General features: G+C 41.0%; 1 long non-coding RNA gene across 1 annotated transcript; it reads left to right on the forward strand.

Moving 5' to 3' along the window:
* Positions 1 to 10,887: 10,887 nt before the first annotated feature.
* LOC123516877 lies at positions 10,888 to 19,919 on the forward strand. Its single transcript, XR_006678311.1, has 3 exons — positions 10,888 to 11,168; positions 19,045 to 19,150; positions 19,627 to 19,919. It is a non-coding gene; the product is annotated as an uncharacterized LOC123516877 (long non-coding RNA).
* The last annotated feature ends 1,036 nt before the right edge of the window (positions 19,920 to 20,955 follow it).

Consider the following 20,955-nt stretch of genomic DNA (forward strand, 5'->3'; position numbering starts at 1 on the left):
GAGGAGACGTGTTTAACTGAATGAGGCTTCTGCTTACGACCCTAGATAGCTCTTCAGTACGTAAATTACTGGTGAATGGAGCTCTCTCTCTCTCTCTCTCTCTCTCTCTCTCTCTCTCTCTCTCTCTCTCTCTCTCTTTCGTGCAGTGTGTGTGTGTGTGTGTGTGTAGAGAGAGAGAGAGAGAGAGAGAGAGAGAGAGAGAGAGAGAGAGAGAGAGAGAGAGAGAGAGAGAGAGAGAGGGTCAGGGGGTGGTGGTTGGGGGAAGCAGACCATCTGGCCCAACACACACAGAAAGACCATGAGTGCTTCGTCCAATTGTGGCCACGGTAGTTGAGGGCCACACACACACACACACACACACACACACACACACACACACACACACACACACACCTGGTGATATGCACATACGGGTGTTATACATACATGGAGTACACACTTACAGAAATATAGTGTATACGTTAGTACATACAAACTGTACATACTTACGAGTACATACATATTTTCATCATTTCTGCACGCATCCATGAAGTTCCTAAATGTCACGTGATCATGTTACTTGTACATATCATATATGCATCTGTCCTTTTTGTCTATGTATCTATCTATGTAACTGTGTATTTACTATCTGTCTACAGTATTTATCTATTTATTTATCTATTCGCCTATCTATTTATCTATTTATCTATATTTGTCTATCACATTACTAAAGTGGCTGTTTTCAAGAATGTGAAGGCGCGTGTGCCATTGTTAAGGTAGCCCTCTCTTTGCGGTGCTCATTGTCTGTATAGAGCATCTGGTTCTTGACGGGCTGCGGCACGTCCTCTAGCTTGAATTTGATTTCTCATATACTCTGGCGGATCTAGGTCACTTGGCTGAAGCTCGGACTCGGTTCACTTGTGTTATGGGCTGCGGTGGCTGCTTGGTCACGACCCCACCGTTCCTCACGCTTCTGTTCCTGCAGCTCAACGTACAGGTCTACGTTGAGGACCTTCACTCTCGCTGTGTTCGCCCTCGACTTCCTAAAGTGATACTCCTAGGCCTCCCTGAAGAGTTTCTTTTACTCCTCGGGGTTGAATTCGTTGAAGCAGTCCTTGCAGTCAACCAGGCCGGATAAGTGATCATCGCATTTGCAGCGGAACGCTCCGGTGTTTTCTTGGCGACGCTCACCTCCCGCCGGGTTACCCTCCTGCCGGGTAACGACCTCACCCCCAGTCTGCTGCAGGCCACCCTCCTGCCGGGAGCGACCTCAGCCCAACCCTGCTGCAGGTCACCCTCCTGCCGGGAACGACCTAAGCCCCATCCTGCTGCAGGCCACCCTCCTGCCGGGAACGACCTCAGCTCCACCCTGCTGCAGGCTACCCTCCTGCCGGGAGCGACCTCAGCCCCATCCTGCTGCAGGCCACCCTCCTGCTGGGAGCGACCTCAGCTTCACTCTGCTGCAGGCCACCCTCCTGCTGGAAGCGACCTCAGCTTCACTCTGCTGTAGGCCACCCTCCTGCCGGGAGCGACCTCAGCTTCACTCTGCTGCAGGTCACCCTCCTGCCGGGAGTGACCTCAGCTTCACTCTGCTGCAGGTCACCCTCCTGCCGGGAGCGACCTCAGCTTCACTCTGCTGCAGGTCACCCTCCTGCCGGGAGCGACCTCAGCTTCACCCTTCATAAGGTTATCGGTCTGCTGGGGAACAACCTCAGCCTCATCATTCTGTGGGTCATCCTCTTGACAAGAAATGACCTCAACCTCTTCCTTTAGCAGTTCACCTTCTGGGCCGGGAACGACCTCAGCGTCACCCCTCTGCGAGTTACCATCCTTCATGATGATCCAGCCTCATCTTTCAGCGGTCGCTTTTCTGCTTGGGGGCGACTTCAACCTGAGGAGAGTCCGCCACCTGTTGGTGTTACTCAGCGTTAAGGGTATCCTGTGCCAGCGTATTCTATGTTGCGGGGAGGGCTTCCTTCGCAATAAGCCGACGGACCTTCCGCTGGACCTGTCCCTAAGCCAGCTTCGTGGCGGTAAACATAGCTCCTCGCCAACTGTCGGCAGGGGCTGGAAGCCTGGGCCCTGCAGTGCACCACACGTTGCTGTTGCTACTGCTGGTGGTGGTCAAAACTGCTCACACTGACCTCGTGCCCTGTAACCTGCTTCTTGGTAGCAAACTTACAGGCGCGCTCCCACACGAGGCTGGAGGATTGGGCTCTGCAGTGAGAGGAGCTGCTGGTGCTCAGACAAACATAATACTTCCGTAGTGGAATCGTTTACTAAACTCACTCATTCTGATTGCGTATTACACAAGAAGAGATCCTTTGAGGAGGTGTTTTAATGGTGTGCACCTTGTAACGACAAAATCAGATGTGCTACACTAAAAACGAGTTCATGACAACAAAACGCAGCAGAGTAAAAGGAAAGTTACAAAGCCATAATGATATAATGAAGAAAATATAAATAATGCTACATATTATTTTTTGACTAAGAAAACCAATAAATAAAGAGCAAGATAAGATATTCTTGTCCGAGCCAAGTGTGTGACTCAGACTGAGACTCAGCTTATTTTTGTTCAGACCTGAGTACAAGTGTGAGAAGCGGCTCCTCCTCTGCAGCTAACCAAGCTTGTTGCACAAACAACTTTAGTATTTACAACATAATATGAAAATATGTTTTTTGTTGGGTACAGTGTAATATCTACCAACGCAGTGTGTGTGTGTGTGTGTGTGTGTGTGTGTGTTTCACTATTTGATCTGCTGCAGTCTCTGACGAGACAGCCAGACGTTACCCTACGGAACGAGCTCAGAGCTCATTATTTCCGATCTTCGGATAGGCCTGAGACCAGGCACACACCGCACACCGGGACAACAAGGTCACAACTCCTCGATTTGCAACCTGTATCTACTCACTGCTGGGTGAACAGGGGCTACATGTGAAAGGAGGCACACCCAAATATCTCCACCCGGCCGGGGAATCGAACCCCGGTCCTCTGGCTTGTGGAGCCAGCGCTCTAACCACTGAGCTACCGGGCCGTGTGTGTGTGTGTGTGTGTGTGTGTGTTAGAAATGTGCTGATGGGAATATGGGCTACGGTCCTCCTCCACCTCGTCCTCCTCCTCTTCCTCTCATATAGAGACCCTTACAGTACAGTACAATACAGTACATACTAACTCTTCTTTCCCTTACCCCTCTCTAGAGCTCTCCTCCTCCTCCTCCTCCTCCTCCTCCCTCTCTCATTCCCGACATATCTCCTCCCGAAACCTCTCTATCTTCCCCTCATCTCCCTCCCATAGGGTCGCCCCAGGGATCCAGGCGCCCCCGGGGTGAGGGACGGACCGCGGCCCCTTAGTGTGTGTTGTTAGCGAGTAATCGTGAGTAAAGATCTCAATGCTTTATTTATTTTTTCCTTTCTATTGAATTTGTTATTATTATTGGTGTGGCGGGGAGTGAAAGAGGAGGAGAAAGAGGAGAACACGAGGGAGAGGGAGGCTGTAAGGGGAGGGAGTGATTGGTTATAATAAGGAGAAGGGAAAAGGGAGGAGGGGAGAGGAACAAATGGAGAGGGTGTGTAGTAGTGGTGGTGGTGGTGGTGGCAGTGGTGGTAATAGTGAGTCACAATGGTCGTGGTAATGAATTTGTATAACTTGACGACGGAGTGTATTAAAAGATTATAAACATGTATATATATATATATATATATATATATATATATATATATATATATATATATATATATATATATATATATATATATGTGTGTGTGTGTGTGTGTGTGTGTGTGTGTGTGTGTGTGTGTGTGTGTGTATAATGCGTGTCTCTCTCTCTCTCTCTCTCTCTCTCTCTCTTAGTGTGAATATTACATTTTATCTTTCATAATGTACCGGAATGCGCTCCCTCCCTCTTCTCTCTCTCTCTCTCTCTCTCTCTCTCTCTCTCTCTCTCTCTGTTAGTACGACACTACAGTTTTAGAGAGAGAGAGAGAGAGAGAGAGAGAGAGAGAGAGAGAGAGAGAGAGAGAGAACCAAACAGACAGACAGACAGACATACAAGCCGACACACAGCTCATCCGTCCCCCCAACCCAAACCTCCCTTCACCTCCTCCCCCTCCGCCTCCTCTCTCTCTCTCTCTCTCTGCGGCATAAAAGACTTGATTAGTAGTTTGTTGTGGTCGGCCATTTTAAGCCCATTGTAGGGTGTCGCTGCCTTCAGAATGGACGAGTGGTGGTTGTCTTTGGCATCCCCGCTCGCCCTCTTCGTTTGTTCCAGTAAAGCGCCTTGTTGAGAAGCGTAATAGGAAGGACTTAACGCCGATGATTTGTGTTCACCTATGATGCTTCTTCTATTCTCTCTCTCTCTCTCTCTCTCTCTCTCTCTCTCTCTCTCTCTCTCTCTCTCTCTCGCCCCCATATGTGTGTGTGTGTGTGTGTGTGTGTGTGTGTGTGTGTGTGTGTGTGTGTGTGTGTGTGTGTGTGTGTGTGTGTGTGTGTGTGTTTTTCGTCATTTTTTTCTTTTTTTTTATGCATGCGTGTGTATGTGTGCATGGTAATGTTAATCTTTGTTAATGGTGGTCTCTCTCTCTCTCTGCAGGATTGAATGTGCTTTCTGTCTCCCTCTCGAGCACTCACTGGGTTCCTAGCTTTCCGAACACCGCCGCGCTGCCGCCATCTATCCATTTTACTGTCACTGCTTACCTTTGTCTCTGTGTTTCCGCCTCTGTTGCCTACTGTGCAGTTTATACGTAATTAGTATCATTGTTGTCGTTTTAACTCCGCTTGTCTCTGCTTCTCATCTACATAATTTGTCGTACAGTATAAATCTGTATGTTGTTTCTAAATCTCTGTTTTCTAATCTAAAGTACCAACCTAACCAATACTATAAAAGTGTACGTTCTTGTTAGCATTATGTCTTCTGCCGTCCTTTCTTGCGCCTCTTACACCATCATCTTTTAGCCCCGGGGGTTATCAACCTTTTCAGTCTTAACCCCTTCAGTACGGTGACGTGTTTAGTATTCATTCTGGTTATTATTTGGTGATTTTATAAAGCTTCAGAAACTCATAAGAGGGATTAAAATAGTGAAGAATGTGGCCATTAATCTTCTGCCCTCCATAGACCCTTCCTGATGTAAGTAAAATAATCGAATCACACCCAAAACTTAAGGTAGAAATTTGTCCCAGTAATGAAGGAGTTAAGTACCCCTCAAGTTTTTCAGTTTTGGTAACTTACCCACACCTACAAGGCAGCATCAGGAAAAGTAAAAAGAAATGCATGATTTATTCAATAAATCCTGTATTTCTTCTTAAAGTTGTCACTCAAGGTCTTGGTTCTAGTGGAGGACACATCTAGCCTAACACATGTATAGGATACTTGCTACAATTAGGTTTGGAGTTATTCATAACCGAAGTATTTAGAAAAACCTGTCACGTAACCCTAATATACCTCTCACGTATCCTTAGGGGTACGTGTACCATAGGTTGAAAATCCGTCCTAACCTAACCGGACGTAGCCTTAACTTCGTACCACTATCTCCTTAAAGTTTTGTTACAATTCTATCCCTAACCTAACTTTATTTTTATCACCTCATTTTACTCGAGGAAACATAACGTAACCTACACGCTAAACACCCACGTCATTATCATCACCACCTTCTGTTACCCTTCCTAACCCTCGCCACTGCCGCTACCCTACGTGATAGCCATATGCTTGCACCCTTAGCCCTCCCATCCTCCTCCCTCTCCCTCCCTTCCCCTCCCAAAGCCCACAGCGACCCTCAAGCACCCTATTAACATCGCCATACACACTGGACCATTCCCCTACATCTCCTCACGCCACGCCCTCAAGTATGCCATGCCTTTTACCCTCCATGGCTCAAACACGCTAAGCAACGGGTCGCGGCCTCCGTCAAACGCGGTGTCAGTCCCTCTTTCTCTTGGTCTTTAGCTGGAGCCGACACAGTCAATGCTAATAATTAAGTCAAAGGGCGATGCATCATGGTGCTCTGTTGCTCTGGCAGGCTGAAGGGAAGTATGGGACCAGGGAGGAGAGGAGGGGCAGAGGGAGAAAAGGATGGATGAAGGGTAAGGAGAGGACAGGACGGGGCAGGACAGGAGAGGAGGGAAAGAGGGAGTGGGAAAAACGCTATGTAAATGATTCGTTTATTGTTAAAGGAGAAGTGTAGCATGAAAAAAAAAAAAAATGACCCGCATCTGAACGCTTCTTTCCTTTTCTTCTTCTTTGACTTTAAATGATGTGAGAGTTAGTTTATTCGCCAAATATTGAGTGCGTCAGTCGGTTGGTCAGGCAGTTAATAAGTTGGATTAATTGAACAGAAAACCGCCACGTGTGTTACGAAATGTTTCCTTGAAAGATCCTTACACTTTTTCCGTCACTGAATACTTACTTCCTTACCTTAACGCTAGTCAGTCAGCCATTCACGTACTCAACCATGTCATGCCATAAGCGAAACAATTAACCAAGGAATCAATCGGTAACAGGATCAGAAAGTCAGTCAAAGAATGAAAAGCTAGACAACAGACCGGAAAATCAATCAACGACTTCAGCAGTAAAAAGAGAAGAAAAATATGAGAGAAAAAAGTAACTATTATCACAATGCTTACGTTAATGACACTCAAACACACAGATGAACAGATTCACTAAAACATTACCATCTCCACCGCTCACCAAAAAAAAAAAAAAAATAAATAAAATAAATAAATAAAAAAATGAACACGAAGCCAGACAGATAATAAGGTAAGTGGACACCGTAGATAACAAAAGAAAAAAATATATAGCGAAAGAGAATAAAAAGAACGAAATAACCATCTAATTAATCAGCCAGGTAGAGCTAACCAGGTGAGGAAGGTAGCATAAGTCAGCCTACCCGAGCCTACCACCACCAGGCCTATCAACCATCGCCACGTCAGCTGTTTGACTACCCCCCTAGCCCCCGTTCCTTCCCCTGCCCCCCCCCCTTGTAGTGTTAGACAAGACTGGTCAGCAGATGGTAGGTTGAAGTAGGGGGAGGAGGAAGAGGGGGTAGAAGTGAAGGCATCTGTTGCATTCACTCACCACGCCCTCTCTCTCTCTCTCTCTCTCTCTCTCTCTCTCTCTCTCTCTCTCTCTCTCTCTCTCTCTCTCTCTATTTTGATGTCAGTGATAATATGATAAGATACATGTTAGGAGAATAAGAGTATGTAGGAGAAGGAAGAACAAATGTAAGAAGAGGAGGAGGAGAAGGAGGAGGAGGAGGAAAAGTAGGAAGAGAGTGAAGGGGCGTTCAAAAGGATGACGTGGAAGAAAAGAAGGGGACAAGGAAAAAAATAAATGATAATAACAGTCATAGCGATAATGGTAATAAGGGACGGAAAGAATGATGATAATAATAATATCAATAATAATAATAATAATAAAGATAATAATGAAAATAATAGTAACAATAATAATATAATAGTAATAATATCGACAATAATAATACTAGTAATAATAGTAATAATAATAATGATAATGATAGTAATAATAAACCGCACCAACAAGAGAAATGTAAGTTAGAGAGAGAGAGAGAGAGAGAGAGAGAGAGAGAGAGAGAGAGAGTCTTCCCACAAACTGAAAATCTACTTGTAACATTTAAATTGTTACAACACGACGCGGCTGGAGGCCATTACCCCTCCCCCCTCATGTGTGTGTGTGTGTGTGTGTGTGTGTGTGTGTGTGTGTGTGTGAGGTGGAGGATGCCTTTTGCCTAATTTCGCTCGTCACATAGGCGATAATAGCGCAACAGTACAACAACGACAACAACGACAACAACAACAACAACAACAACAACAACAACAACAACAACAACAACAACAACTGCAATGTAATGAGCGTGAGAAACCAACCCAACAATGAATAACAAATGATTAATCCCACACACACACACACACACACACACACACACACACACACACACACACAGATAACAAAATAAGATTGGAATTGATTAGAAGTGCGATTAGAGAGGGCTTGTTTGACGGCCCATTGACTCTCTCTCTCTCCCCCTCTCTCTCTCTCTCTCTCTGATAAGGCCGGGCAGAGGGAAGGAAGGGCAGGGAAACATGGAGGGAGAAAGGGATTAACTAACCCGCCTAATATCTTGTATCTGTGACACCGCGTCAGTCCATCAAACATCCCTATCCTTTGGCCTGACTTGGAACTACTTTTTGAAACACTTCTCCGCACGTCCACTCCATTCAAAAGGCTCCAGTTGAAGTTAGTGCTTTTAGGGTTGGTTTTATAGTTCTAGTGACAGATTAACCAGATTTCGGCGCTATTAACAGGAAAAATATGTCTGGGAACGCGGCTAATCATCTCTGTGTGCTTTCAAAATAGTCTTGGTGAGGATGGAAAGAGCAAAATTTCTGATTATTGACCTTTACCCTGCGGAAGAGAGAGAGAAAAAAAAACGATAATGATAAATAAAATGAAATATAGTAATAGCATTTACATCCTCAGGCTTAAAAGTTAGCACTGAGAAAACACCAAAAGTATTCAGAGAAACGTTACACATGTAGCTTTACTATAACGAAAGAAATCAACGGAAAGGAAGGATTGTGAGTAGTTATAGAAATATTGTACTTAAGTGGGAGAATGTTAAGTATTTATTGGGTAATTGGTGTATTTTTCTGATAAGTTTAAACGTTTCCATTGATATGGAGATAGTCTTTTCAGAGAGAGAGAGAGAGAGAGAGAGAGAGAGAGAGACGGTATGATACAGCTCAACTGCTTTATATTGATGCTTCCTGTCTCTTCGCTCTCTCTCTCTCTCTCTCTCTCTCTCTCTCTCTCTCTCTCAAGGTATACGTAACGACTGTGGGTATTATTCAAAATTAGTAGAATAGGTGATAGATAAATGAAAAAAACCTAACGGTAATGGTAGGGATCATGATGATAATGATGATACTAATAACAATAGTAACAATAATAATAATGATAATAATAATAATAATAATAATAATAATAATAATAATAATAATAATAATAATAATAATAATAATAATGATAATAATGATAATGATAATGTAGAAGTAGTAATAGTAGTAACAGTATAATAGTAGTAGCAGTAGTAGTAGTAGTGGTTGTGGTAGTAGTAGTAGTAGTAGTAGTAGTAGTAGTAGTGTAGTAAGAGGAAGAGGATGAGGAAGAGAAGGAAGGAAACCGCCATGAAAGAGGAACGAGATGACAAGTGGAAGAAAAAATTGGTGAAGAAAAGGAAGAAAGGGAAGAAGCATTCTCCCCATTAACCACATGAAAGAAACTCTCCTCCTTCTCCTCCTCCAGTTCTCAATCACTGTTTTATTTACATTTCCTTGTTTTGTTTTTTTCCTATATCATCGCTGTTGCTATTTCTTTACTTAATTATTACTCTCTTTCTTGATCTTGTCCGGTAAAGCACAATGTAGTACAGTCTTGTTGATTATTGTCAGATTTCACTTGATAAAACTTAATCTAACATTTCCTAACCTAACGTAAGCCAACCTAATCTAATCTGGCCTGACTTTGTGTTACGTAATCTAACCTAAATTAATATAACTTGACCCAGCGTATCTTAATCTGACCCACTCTAACTTAATTTGACATATGTAACCTTACCTCATCTGACAATGATGGGCCGATCTAGTGTAACTTAGCGTAACCTAACCTTACTTAACTTGTCTTAACCTAACCTTCAGTAAACTCATTATTTCTACCCTAACCTAACTTTGCCACATCAAATACATACGATACGAAATTACTTCCTTCTTCCTTATCTTCGTCCTCGCACTCCTCTTATCTATTCTGGCTCTCTCTTTTCCTATTTCGCAAGCTTTCCATTAAATCTCTCTCTCTCTCTCTCTCTCTCTCTCTCTCTCTCTCTCTCTCTTTTTGAACATTTTTAATTTGCGGCCCAGAGAGAGAGAGAGAGAGAGAGATGGGTGAAGATGGGGGTGGGGGATTGGGCTCTCAATCTGTCACCCCTCAAAGGTTCCCCTCAGATGCGGGTTTCCCCTCACCACAATGGTTTCCGACGATGAGGGGCAAGATAACTAACAAGCCATTAATGAGGGAGGAAACGAGGGGAAGTAGGAGGAAGGAGGGAAGGAGGGAGGGAAGGAGGGTGGGCAGGGGCATGAGGGATGGAGGGAGTGGGCAAAAGTGGGCGGAGCTTCTAAGTGAGAGAGGGAGAAAGGAGGAGGAGAGAGAGAGTAGAGGGAGAGAGAGAGGGGATGTGTGAGAGTTGTCATGAATGTAAGAGAGAGAGAGAGAGAGAGAGAGAGAGAGAGAGAGAGAGAGAGAGAGAGAGAGACTTAAAAGAGGAAATAAATTAAAAAAAAGAAAAGGAAGTTAGAGAGAGGAGGATGAAGTTTATTACCAGCGCTGTGAGAGGAGGAGGAGGAGGAGGAGGAGGAGGAGGAGGAAGAGGGGAAAACAGCGAGGGGAAGAGCTGGTGGCATTACTGGGGTACCACAGGGCTGCCACTGAGGCCCCGCCCATTGCTGCCGTGTTGGGTATGAAGGAATTTTCACAACCTTGCGTCCACGTTCCCAAACCTTCCGTCTCACTCAACACCCCGATGAACACGCTTCCTTGAAACGCACTCGAAAAACTGTTAACTCAAATGGAAAAATATGAATAAAAAGGAAAAGAAAAAGAAAAAGAAAAACCTATGTTGCGTTCTGCTCAATGAGTTTATGAGGCTTAAAGAGAGAAATGGAGGGCGAAAAACGAAGAGAGAGAGAGAGAGAGAGAGAGAGAGAGAGAGAGAGAGAGAGAGGGGGAGGAACGGACAATGACAGCACGATTATCCCATTAAGTTTGACTCCGGGCATCCGATTCGCGGAGGGCAGGCATGGAGGGCGAGGGGCGGCAGTCATCCTGAGGGCAGTGCCGTGGATGGACGTGTGTGTGTGTGTGTGTGTGTGTGTGTGTGTGTGTGTGTGTGTGTGTGCAGCCCTCGCCGCCCCCCTATACACACACAAGCACACACACATGATAAGATAGATCAAAACAGAAGCAGAATCGCAGACACGATATATACGTCAAGAAACCGGGGAAAAAAAGCTGAGCAACACACACACACACACACACACACACACACACACACACACTCCCTCACCTCCGTAATGCTCCACGGATTATCAATATCGTCATCTGCAGTCGCCGCTCAGGTAACAGGTGAGAAGGTAGCAACGTACTAACTGCACGCGTTATTCTCAAGTTGCACGGATGTTATGTCAGAATGTGACTCTCTCTCTCTCTCTCTCTCTCTCTCTCTCTCTCTCTCTCTCTCTCGATGGGAAAGACGGAGGACGAGTTAATTTAAAGAATCGCAGTGTGTGTGTGTGTGTGTGTGTGTGTGTGTGTGTGTGTGTGTGTGTGTGTGTAATTGGTCACCGAGATACAAGTGGTTAGTGAGGCAGTGAAGGTTGCCGAGTGGTTTCATTGAGTCTCCTTGGTCGAGAGAACATGGAGTTATGTAGTTGGAGCCTCTCCCGGCGTCCTTCCCCAGCCACCGAACATTCCTCCAGAGCAGTGTGGCTGTGTGTCCAGGGAAGGCGGGGATGAAACCAACTTGCTCTTGGAATATAGCAAATGCGGTGCCATGATACTATAGGTAGATATTGTTTAATATTAGTATTATTGTTATTATTATTATTATTATTATTATTATTATTATTATTATTATTATTATTATTATTATTATTATCATTATTATTATTGTTATTGTTATTTTTGTTATTATTATTATTATTATTATTATTATTATTATTATTATTATTATTATTATTATTATTATTATTATCATTATCATTTTATTATTGTTATTGTTATTATTATTAGACTGTTACGCAGCATACATACTTATACGTCCCGCATTGTGTAGCTATTAGCATGTCTGTCTCACAATAAGTCCGATTTATTGTCTGGCGCGTCGAGACAGATGGTCGGGTCTCTCAGTGCATAGTCCTTGTTCATGAATTGGTAAGTCAGTGATGTGAGCTCGCTGTCCTAGTGTGTGGCGCCATGGTCTATGTAACCCAAGATCTTTCTGTAGTGGAGTGGCTGGCTGTACTACCACCAGATCCACTGTGGCTAAGTAACACAGAGGGAATGAAATTCGTCGTTCTGGGATTCCAATGTGTCTGGAGTCCCGTATTTTGTAACGCTCTTGTCCTTGTAAAGACGGTCTTCAAAGGCCATAAGGATGATCGATCGGGCTCTTATCGACGTTCATTCAGTTGATGATGAGAATCTATATTAAACTATGAAAAAAAGATACCCTTGAAAATTCGAGTAATATACAAAAACCTAGCTGTTAACAATAGTTGAGACAGGACGCCCAAGCCTTTGAGTGTACAGTCCTTGAGTTGCCATTCTTGCCGGTACGAACAGTTGTCCAGCCAGTCATGCAATGATGGCCGGTAAATAAGTAACGTAAGAGACGGCGGAGAGAACTGACCAACGTTCTCCATAAGGTCAGCGCTATACTATCCCCATGCCAACACTCAAAACTGATAAATGTATATTGCTAAATGCTACACGATCTATACAGCCAAGCTCGCCGAATGAAGGACCACTGTCTCTTTCGTAAGTTACCCAGCCAAAATGTTCCACTTGAATTGAAGCTCCTGAACGTATTATGAGGTGCCAGTTCCAGTCTGATTAACTCCTTGTGGTGATGAATGTGTACCGAACAAAGATCTTTACCATCATCATTTTCTTTTCCTTCTTTCTTCCTTCTTTTTCTCTTTTTTCTCCTCGTCCTCATCCTCCACCTCCTTTTCCACTTAAGCAGTCTGTGCATCTATCACGTAAACATTTTTTTTCGTCACGCAAGTGCTGGCGAACCCTCTGGTCTAATGAAGGAAAGAGCTAAAATGCTTTGAGACACCTGCGTTCTCGTCTGTTCGTACACAAACCATTACATGAAAGAAAAATATATGCTAGAAGGGGAACTTAAGAAAATATGAATAACGCTAAATGAGATAGGAAAAAAAAAAAATGTAGAAAGAGATGAAGAATAAGAAACGTATAGATAAACCTCGGGTGGGGGTGAGGAAGGGAAATATTGCATTTCAAAAGGGACAGCGTAAATGTTTCAAGATGGAGTTAATACAAAGGAAAAGAGATAAACGATAAAGCAATAGAAATGATGCAAGAAAGATATCATGCAGGAAAGAGAATAGAAGAAAATAAAATTCTAGAAGTGAAACCTAGGAAAAAAAAAGCAAAGGTTCTCAATAAACTTGAAATAGGAAAAAGAATAGTGATAAAGAGGGAGAAAAGTAAGGGAAAGCAGACTTCATGTGAAAAGATAGGAAAAAAATTACAAGTTGACGTAGCAGGAAAAGTGAGGAACGCTCTGATCACGGCAAACATAGACGATCAGATAAATCAATAAATAAATTAGTGATTACAAAATAAATACGAGTACAAGAATACAGCGTACGAAATAATAATGAAAGAAGATAGATAAATTACTAGGAAATAAAGACAACAGAATATAAGATAATCTATGTGTGTGTGTGTGTGTGTGTGTGTGTGTGTGTTTAGTTATATTTCTTATTCCGTTTCCTCATAGTAATGATGGTGATGATGATGATGATGGTGATGATGAAAATAATAATAAGGATAATGATAATAATAATAATAATAATAATAATAATAATAATAATAATAATAATAATAATAATAATGATGATAAAACAATAATAATAACTATAAATCATAGTTAATCTTATGCGGTTTTCTTTGATGTTTTTAAGCTAGCCTTTCAATAACTTCACACACACACACACACACACACACACACACACACACACACACACACACACACACACACACACACACACACACACACACACTACAAAAGTGAAGAGAAAACAAAATGGCAATATAATAATGAAACAATTATTTTCCGTCGCATTCGCCAACTCATGACACTTTCTCTCTCTCTCTCTCTCTCTCTCTCTCTCTCTCTCTCTCTCTCTCCATCATGGTTAAAAAATTTCCGCTTTCGTCGTCAAGTGTCGCTTTCCGTTACTGACTCCAGGCCTGTGTTTGTTTGCTTTGTCTGTTGTCATTATTATTATTATTATTATTATTATTATTATTATTATTATTATTATTATTATTATTATTATTATCATTACTATTATTATTATTATCATTATCATTATTATCATTATTGTTATTATTATTGATGTTGTTATCATTATTGCAACTACTACTACAACAACAACAACAACAACTACTACTACTACTACTACTACTACTACTACTACTACTACTACTACTACTACTACTACTACTACTACTACTTATTTAGTTGGTTTAGGAAAACTCATCTCTTAATGAGTATTTATTTATTCATGTATTGTGATGGTAATCTTCATTTAATTATATTCGATGACATTGTTTTGCAGTTTATACCCTGTCTCTCTCTCTCTCTCTCTCTCTCTCTCTCTCTCTCTCTCTCTCTCTCTCTCTCTCTCTCTCTCCTTATAAAAGATGCAAAGGACGAGAGCAATTTCCTATGTAGCTCTGGCGAGGCTTGGGTAAATAACACTTCTCACACTTCAAAGCGCAACTAAAAACAAAAGAGCTTGGAACTGAGTGGAAGAGAATGAAACACTAATGAGATCCTTCATATTATTTAGGTCTATTTAATTAACAGCAATGCATGTAGATTTTATTACTCTTTAAGTCCAGTGTTACTACCCTTCGTAACATACTAATGGGGTAACCTTGCGGGCGATATGGAGGTTTTGTGGAGGGACTGGTGATGACGCAAGAATGGAATTAAAAATAATTTTCGTATCGCATAATAATAGCCTAATATTTTGTGTATAGTATATGTATATATATATATATATATATATATATATATATATATATATATATATATATATATATATATATATATATATATATATATATATACATACATACATTTCACATATTTATATATATATATATATATATATATATATATATATATATATATATATATATATATATATATATATATATATATATATATATAAAATGCCAATATTTGAGCAAAATCTCACATATTCCTTTCAGAGCAGGAAGGCTGATTCACAGCGGCCTCTTGTCACCAGTCCGGGTCACTCCACTGATCGTTATATCGGAGGAGAGGATTTCAGTATAGCAGCTAAATCTGTAAACACCTTTCTTTGGCAAGAGAATAACAGAATTCTTGTTTATTCTTAGACAAGTTAATTTCAACAATAACGAACCCTCATCTAATTTTCCATTTTTTTCTTTAGTAAATATTTTTTTTCTTTTCTGCGAGTTTTTTTTTTTTTCTTAATGTATTTTGATCATTTGTTTTTATTCATAGTAATGTAAAATATATTTCATTTTACATTTTCATTTACGTGTTTAAAAACTCTTGTACAATATTTTCTTGTAATGAAAACCGCCACCTCAGCTCCTCAGCAGTTGCCGTCTTTGGTTACGTGTCTCGCTGCGCCTCAGTGAGATAACAGCTGCCCTCGAGGTGAAATGTACGCTTATGTGAGTCTATATCTCCAGTTAGGTTCGAAAATGAGAATATTGTTTGTTTACCGAAATCTTGCGAAAATTACATATAAGATTGATTCTAGGTTATGTTGATTGAATATCGGAAGTGTTAGCGCATATGTGGAATAAAAAGAAAGTAGACAAGTTATTTTTCACTTTTCATTATTGAGTCTGGGAACATTATTGTATAAGTATCTCTAATGTATCACACCAGAGTGCTGTTATCTCAAAGTTTTCTTCTCTGGTTTTTCGTGTCATACAAAGCTCTTCTTTGTATATGTTCAATCAGTCAATCCTCAAACTCCAACATTATTTTGAAAATGATTTTTTATCTCATACTCATCGCAATAAATCGTTTTTCTTATTTTTTCATTATTCTTAAACCACCAAATAGATATAATGAAAGGATACTTAAGCTTTTCAGTGCGATATGCAACAGTTCACAGCACTAAAATCTATGTATGAAATCATTTTAAACACTCAGAAAGAGCTGAATTTCTTTTTTCTTTCTTATTTCAAACCTGTATAACATTTTAAGCAGCTGTGAAGTAAGAAATGTCCCGGAAAAGTTAGTGATAAAGGACAAAAAAAAAAAAAAATGTATCAAATATCGGTAAAAGGGTTAAAGAAGATGAGATATTCTTTAGTGTATAGTATAATGTAAAGTGAATCTTGGAAGTCTGAGGAATATTATCATACATTACCACACTGTGTACATACTGCCATTATGATATTTCTATATGACATACAGTATCCATGTCTCCTATAGTGCTGGTCTTGGGTTTTCAAAGACAACGACAGCGGATCGGATATTTGCAATGAACGGAGTAATTGCTCGAAAAGATATCTAGGATTGAACTTTTCCCTCTTTCCATGGTTAACTCTTTCACTGCTCTGATTTCTCGTTTCGCTTACATTCAAGGCGTCGTAAGGATGCATGCACTACCACTGGAAATTAATAAATGATGAAATGTAGCAATGAGAAATGACAGCCAAAACAAGTGTCTACAGAATGGTGTGTGTCCAGCAGATGTATCCGCCAAGTGATATCATGCATCGAGTATTGGCGCCGCGACACTGGAACACCAATCATAGACCCCCGGATGTAAAGTTGGTCTCTTCCATCCTTACTGGCTGACAGAACAGCTTTGCTTCTTCTCCTTTGTATATTTTCATTTCATCTTTATTTTCATGTTTTTTTTTTTTACTTTCATTTCTTTCATTCATTTGTTTTAGAGTTTCTCTTTTGTTTTATTTATTTATTTATTTACTTATTTATCTATTCATTTGTTTTATTATGTATTCATCAGAATTTATTTGCCTTTGTGTGTGTGTGTTTCACTGTTTGATCTGCTGCAGTCTCTGACGAGACAGCCAGACGTTACCCTACAGAACGAGCTCAGAGCTCATTATTTCCGATCTTGGGATAGGCCTGAGACCAGGCACACACCACACACCGGGACAACAAGGTCACAACTCCTCGATTTACATCCCGTACCTACTCACTATTAGGTGAACAGGGGCTACACGTGAAAGGAGACACACCCAAATATCTCCACCCGGCCGGGGAATCGAACCCCGGTCCTCTGGCTTGTGAAGCCAGCGCTCTAACCACTGAGCTACCGGGCGTGTGTGTGTGTGTGTGTGTGTGTATGTGTGTATCAAGTGTTCTTTGATAGTGAGTCTTCGGATGTAATGAATCTATGGAGCAACCCATTGTCTCTCCGCCTTCCCCTCTCTCTCTCTCTCTCTCTGAATGAAAAAAATGTAGAAATAATCAAAGTAACCTGTATATAGACACATTATAGAGGAAATACAAGAAAAGCAGGTCGGCGGATGGACTGAATAAGAACTTGCATATATTAATATTAAAAGAGAGAATTTATAAGTGAATAAAACATTGATAGTGGCATTTTGGTGAAGCATGTTGGTGCTGAGTGCAATGCGGAACTGCAATAGACTTTTCAGGTAAAGGGGCAATGATGGTTAACTAAATGTAACTAAAGAAGACAATAGATAGATGAATAAATAAGAAAATAAAATAAAAGTTGATTAGAGTACAGATAAATACACATACTTCACCTATCACACACCCTCACATCTTCTCGCCCTTTGCTAAACTCTCGGTGTGTGTAAACTAACCAATGACAGTTCATATATATTGACTTCTATCAGGTTTCCGTTTTCACCGAACTTTGTGACATCACTCCCCGGGCCATCTGTGCGGAAAAGGAGGCGTAATGTTGGTAATGGCTGACGATGATGATGATAACGCTGATGAGGAGGAATGAGGCAATAAAGAGTAAGAGGAGGAGGAATAACAAGAGCACTAGCTGCAGCAGAGGCAACAACAACAGCAGCAGCAGCCACAGAGTCGACGAAGACATGGGACCACATTCTTCCTGAAACACTCCTGCGCTGCACCTTCACTATACATTGAAAACACTCCAGTAGACGTGACACGAATTTTTTCCAGTGTTTTTGTGGTTTTAGGAGCAGATTTATGAAATTTCTACAGTATTAACAAGATTTTAAAACACTCTTGGAAACCCGGCTTATCATCTCTGTGCCCTGTGAAAAGAGTCGTGGTGAGAGAGCCAAGTGTTTCAGAATAAAGGCCTTGGTGGCGTTGGGTGATGGTGATGATGGCGGTGGTGCACGGCGGTCGAGGCGGATGGATGTCATTAACTCTAATAAGGAAAGGGGAAAAAAAGTGGGTGATGGCGTGGTGTGTACAGGCTGGTGTTGTCGTGGGAGCTGTTTTGGACGCTAGGTTTTGTTGTTACTATGTTTTTTTGGCGGTTTTACTCATGTTTCTGTGTTGTGTTCAGTGCTCATAAGGATTGGTTCGTTTAACAGAAGATAATAACACGGGCTGTTTTATAGACTTGGGAATATTGAAAGTGTTATTATCATGCAAGATATATGTCGGGAAATTTTTTATTTATTTTATTTATTTATCTATTCATTTACTTATTTTTTTTTTGTGTGTGTGCGTGCGTGTGCTTGTGTGTGTGCGTGTGCGTGTGTGTTGCTGCTTTTTTTTTTAATTAGGAAATATGGTACGTATAAATCCATAGGTACGTTTATCTCTATTTCTTTGGTAACAGTAGAATAAACATGCAAGACATGCAGCAGGAACTTTTGAACATCAAGTTTTTTTGTTTACAGATGACCATGTGTTTATCATTTTGTAATTCCATCTTGTCTAATTTCAGACTACAGAATAACATGAATCAAGTAATTCCTGCGACAAGCAAAGAAAAAAACTACTGTAAACATACCAGTGTCACGTTAGGAGAGGAAATCTTAACAATGAGTAATGGCCGCTTAATGTGATAGTCATTTGTTTGCAGTGTGAGAGTCGCTCCCAGGATCTGCGTCACCTCCTCTACGTATGAAAGCTGTGACACCGAACACTGCACTGTCTTCTATATCCTACTGCCACTATTTTTCTACCAGTTCATCTGATTTTTTCTTCTTTTTTTCTGTTTTGTGAAAGAAGTTTGAGGGAGACAGACAGTGAAGAAGGCAGACATCATTGCAAGGGCGTAGACAACTTGTATTCACCTCCGCTGCGGCCTCTGTTCACCTCAAGTAAAGTTAAGGTAAAGCTTAAGACGGAAGATTCCAACCCGGCAGGAGCGGAAGACTGTGTGTGTGTGTGTGTGTGTGTGTGTGTGTGTGTGTGTGTGTAGGCACTAGTAATAGCAGATGGTGGATTCAGTTCCGTTCTTCTTTTTTCTCTTCTTCTTCTTCTTCTTCTTCTTCTGTACTTTGTTATATCCGAGTAGGTTTTTTTTTTTTTTAATCTTTCATAGTATTTTTCATGTTCGTTATCGTTCTCATATCATCAAAATAATCATCCTCACCATCATTACAATCACCGTTGTATTTATCTTTATTTAGAATCTCCATATATTGAACCACATTTCCGCAATGACTTCTCTTCACAATCTCCATTTTGAGAGATAGCACCCGATGATATTTCGTATTTTGCCCTTCATAACTATTCTTTTAACTTCTCTCCGACCACTGCCATTCAACCTTCTCAGTGTACTAATTCTCCTCTCACACATTGTAGGATACATCGTGGTGCTGAATGAACGCAGTGCCTCATGTTTGCCGTCTTCACTCCCTCAACACATCGAGAGCCAGCAAAGTAAGCTACCACAAAACTTGGATCCAGCTGCAGGTGGCAAGCAGGTTCCAGAAGAGGATGTGAGAGCCAGTCATTGAGGAGTAAAAGGAAAGAAGGAAGGAAGGAATGAAGACGAGCAACATTTCCAACATGCTGCTACATTGCATTGTTTCTTGTCATCGTCTGTGCAAGTTCTCTGACGTGTGTATATGCATACTCGCTTGGGCCTAGGTAGATTCTTGGGTTGTTTGTATCTTAAAAAAAAAAAAAAAAAAAAAAAAAAATATATATATATATATATATATATATATATATATATATATATATATATATATATATATATATAATCAATGAATTTTTGTATAGTAAAAAAAATATGATGAGATAGTTTAAGAAATTTAAGAAGTCTAAGAAAAGAGGAAGATAAGGAAAAAGGAATGGAGAGTAAAACAATAACAATGCATCTCTGCCTCCTCCTCCTCCTCCTCCTCCTACTACTACTACTACTACCATCACGCCTTACCTGATCCTAAGTACTAGTGCCGCAGGAGAGTTGCCAAGGACTCCTGCTGCTCAAGTGCTTATCATTGGGGGGCAACACCTGCAAGAGAGAGAGAGAGAGAGAGAGAGAGAGAGAGCCTACTGCTGCATTGCGTCATCTTAGCTTGCCTCGCCCGCCACCAGATGCCACCACAAGTTTGGTCATGATAAAAGGGATTGTTTTGGTCAGATGGATTGTAGGATTGTGTGTTATGTTTCTTGTATTATTTGCTTGTTTGTATGTGGCCTGATATGTTTGTAAGTTATGATGTTGTTTTGGCGAACACTGTAGACTGATTGGCAAATACACAAAGCTTTTCTCGTAGTCACATCGAGACGAATATTGTATGAAAAAAAAAAAAATAACCGCATTTTGCTTTTATGTATATTTGTTGTGCATACGATTCATTCTACAATTATATAATCACAAATGTTTACTTAACTTACACATCTGGTGTTAGCGCTGAACAACTGTGTCGAAGTTGTTATGAAAGGGTGTTTATATTATTGATTCATACATTTTCTTTTATTCATTATGAAAGTTGCAGCAGTCCTCGGCAATCGACGTGGACAGAGTGAGATTCCTTGTTAGTGGCGGCTTTCTTGGTGCCTCTCTCTATGCCACTCGTAATTTTCAGCAGCACTTCAAGTCAACTCCATTTTAGAAGGTGCACATGGAACAGCAACAACAACAGAGGCTGATGTAGAGGGACTCAAAGCATTTAAGCAAGA

Source organism: Portunus trituberculatus, chromosome 41 (assembly GCF_017591435.1).
Source record: "Portunus trituberculatus isolate SZX2019 chromosome 41, ASM1759143v1, whole genome shotgun sequence".
Lineage (NCBI taxonomy): Eukaryota > Metazoa > Arthropoda > Malacostraca > Decapoda > Portunidae > Portunus > Portunus trituberculatus.